We start from the raw sequence: 3,634 nt of genomic DNA, 5'->3' as shown, positions 1-3,634 counted from the left end.
CTAGGTGCATTTGTTAACCCAAAAGGCATCACAAGCCATTCATATAATCCATGCTTAATCTTAAATGCAGTTTTCCACTCATCACCCTCCTTCATACGAATTTGGTGATATCCACTCTTAAGATCAATTTTAGAAAACACACAAGACCCATGTAACTCATCTAGCATGTCATCTAAGCGAGGGATAGGGTGGCGATACTTTACAGTGATATTGTTGATGGCTCTGCAATCCACGCACATTCTCCAACTACCATCTTTTTTTGGCACAAGTAACACCAGCACAGAACATGGGCTCATGCTCTCCCTAATGTATCCCTTTTCCATGAGCTCACTGACTTGTTTCTGCAGCTCCTTTGTCTCCACAGGATTGGTTCTATAGGCTGGCCTATTAGGAAGTGAAGCTCCTGAGACAAAACCTATTTGATGTTCAATTCCCCAAATTGGTGGCAAACCATCTGGATTTTCTTCTGGAAAAACATCGCCATAGTCCTGCAAAAGAGAAACAATATTGCTCGGAAGTTCCGGCTCAAGATTAGTCAAACTCATGAGAGTTTCCCTGTACATAAGCAAAATGATAAGTTGATCCAAAAATAAAGCTCTCTTAATCTCACTTGCTCTCACAAAGAAGTTAGATTGTCTCACAGGATTACTCTCAAAGGCCTTTGGCTGGGCTTTTCTCAAACTCTCACTCTCTTCTTTGTGGTTTTTAGTGTTTAGGGGTTCACTCACATTGTTCTTTCCAAGTTGCAACTGATCTTCGTAGACCTCTTGTGGTGTTAATGGAACTAGTGTGATCTTCTTCCCTTTGTGCTCAAAAGAATGTTTGTTGGTGTAGCCGTCATGATTAACCTTGCGATCAAACTGCCATGGCCTTCCCAACAGAATGTGACTTGCTTCCATAGGCAATATGTCACATAACACTTCATCTTCATACTTCCCAATGGAAAATGGAATCAACACTTGCTGGTTAACCTTCATATTCCTTTGGTTATTCAACCACTGAAGATTATATGGCCTGGGATGCTTCTTTGTATCCAACTTCAGTTTGTCCACCAAAATAGTGTTTGCAACATTAGTACAGTTTCCTCCATCAATGATAAGGCTGCACACTTTATCCTTCACCAAGCACCTTTTGTGGAACAAGTTTTCTCGTTGTTGTACTTCCTGGATCTTGTCTTGCATCACTAAAGCTCTTCGTGTAACCAACAATTTTCCCTCTATAGCACAAACCTCATGTTCTTCCAAAGATGAAGTGGAATCACATTCTTTCTCTTCCTCGGTTTCAACCTCTCCATTCGCCATCAATATCATGGTTCGCTGGTTTGGACATCGACTAGCATAGTGTCCTATCCCATGACATCTGAAACATTGGATATCTCGGTTCCTAGTGTGAGTAGCCTCCGCTTTTCCTTTTGAATCTTGTCCAAAAACATTTGGCTTAGCTCCCACATTTACATTTGGTTTGAAGTCTGTCCTAGGCCGAAAACTTGACTTATCCTCCTTGTAGTAACTCGGCTTTGAACTAGAACCAGCGACTTGTCGAGTATTGCTCTTTCTCTTAAGTTGCTCCTCAATCAGAATCGCCTTGTGCAACATCTCTTCCAAGTCCTCATAGGTCTGCAACTCCATTTGATCTTGAATATTTCTAGCCAATCCTCCTAGAAACCTCGCCATAGTTGCATCTACTTCTTCTTCAATATCAGCTTTAATCATAAGAGACTCCATCTCCTGGAAGTAATCTTCTACACTCTTGCTGCCTTGACTTAGACGTCTTAATTTCTGATGCAACTCTCTGTTGTAGTGGCTGGGCACAAACCTCTTTCTCATAACTGTCTTCAATTCATCTCATGTGTCAACAGGTTGGACACGTCGGCGCATCCTACTAGTAACCAGCTGATCCCACCAATTGATCACATAATCATAAAACTCTGTAGCAGCTACTTGAACCTTCTTGCGGTCTGAATAGTCTTGACATCTAAAGACTAACTCCATTTTCTTTTCCCACTCCAAGTAAGCATTTGGATCATTCTTTCCGTAAAATGGTGGTATTTTCAACTTGATTCCTCTCAAATCATCATCATTTCTTCCTCTAACCTCTCTGTTTTGTTTTGGACGCCTTTGACCCTCACTAGATGAATTGCCTCTTTGGCTGTAGTAGTCGTCTTCTTCATTTCTGTTATGTCTAGGCCGATCTCTGCCCCTCCGGCCTGGTTCCTCTTCGGACTGTTGCTGAGGCTGTGGTGCTCTATCCAACAGCTGGTGCAAAGCCTCAATGCCTCCATTTGTATTGAAAGTCATTTTTTTGTGCAAAACAAGTTAGTAAAACAAAAAATCTCACAAGTGTTTCTCTCAAGTGTTTCACTCAATCTCTCAAAATGTCCTCACAGTAGTGGTTTTCTCCAAGATTCCAATAGAACTAATCCCACTCAACTCAATGAGATACCAAAGTGTTCCAGTAACTTGTTACCCAAACAGAAGAATTAGAATGGAATAGATCGATGGAAAGAAATATATAAGAAAAGGTTTTTTTTAAAAAAAAAAAAAAGAAAAGAACGGGTTCTTCCTTTTTTTTTTGTTTTTTTTTTTGTTTTTTTTGAAGAAAGAATGGGTTCTTCCTTTTTTTTTCTTTTTTTTTTACATAACGGATACAAAATTAAATAAAAAAGATAGAACGTGAAAGAAAGAAGATGAAAAGATAAAAGATGAAAAGATAAAAGATGAAAAAAAGAAGATGAAAAGATAAAAAATGAAAGAAAGAGGATGAAAAGATGGATAGATGAGAAGATGAAAAGATGGATAGATTTTGATTAGAAGAATACCAAAAGTCCTTGAGCGGACTCTGATACCACTTGATGTGATCCTCCCAAGGAATCGATTCTCTAAGGTCGGTAGACTGATAATCCTAGAACTCCGATGACTCGTTGAAACTTGGTATTTTGTGTGATGATGGATGATATGATGATGAATATAGAGATGGATGAAAGGTGTTTCAATTACCCTTATGTAGTTGTAGCATAAAGGATGTCAAACCAGAATGAGTGTGATGCAAGCAATCAAGATGTGAATACTCATCTAAGTCAAGCCAAATATAAAGGATGTTTGTCACTAACAACCTAATGATGATAATGCAGAATGTTAACCTACTAAAACAAGATGCTAGATGCAAAGTAAACAGAATGATCAAAGCAGTAATAGAATGAAACATGAACAGGAACATAAATTATACTAATGCTAAACAAATAATGCCACATGATTAAACAGAAACTAAATGAATGCAACAGGAAATGCAACTAGAATGAGACAGGGAATGAAATAGAAAGATGCAGAACATAAAACAGGAACTCTGGAACGAGCTCGAGCAAGCACTCGATTGGATGCTCGATCGAGTGGATGGTCGAGTTGATGAGCGAATGTCATAAACATAGCAAATATTGAAACAGAGCAAGCAACAATCAATTAACAGGATTTAAAACAGGGAAATCAATAAACAAAGAAAGGTCTTAAGGATGGATTCATGGGATGGACTCAAGCTATGACTATCTAAATTGGCCAACAAACCTCAATCAACAATGAACTATCTCTAGACAATGATCTTCTAATACATGTTAATCCATTCTCATGACAATAACAATCAA

Source organism: Camelina sativa, chromosome 14, assembly GCF_000633955.1.
Source record: "Camelina sativa cultivar DH55 chromosome 14, Cs, whole genome shotgun sequence".
Classification (NCBI taxonomy): Eukaryota; Viridiplantae; Streptophyta; class Magnoliopsida; order Brassicales; family Brassicaceae; genus Camelina; species Camelina sativa.
This window is presented reverse-complemented; position numbering follows the sequence as displayed.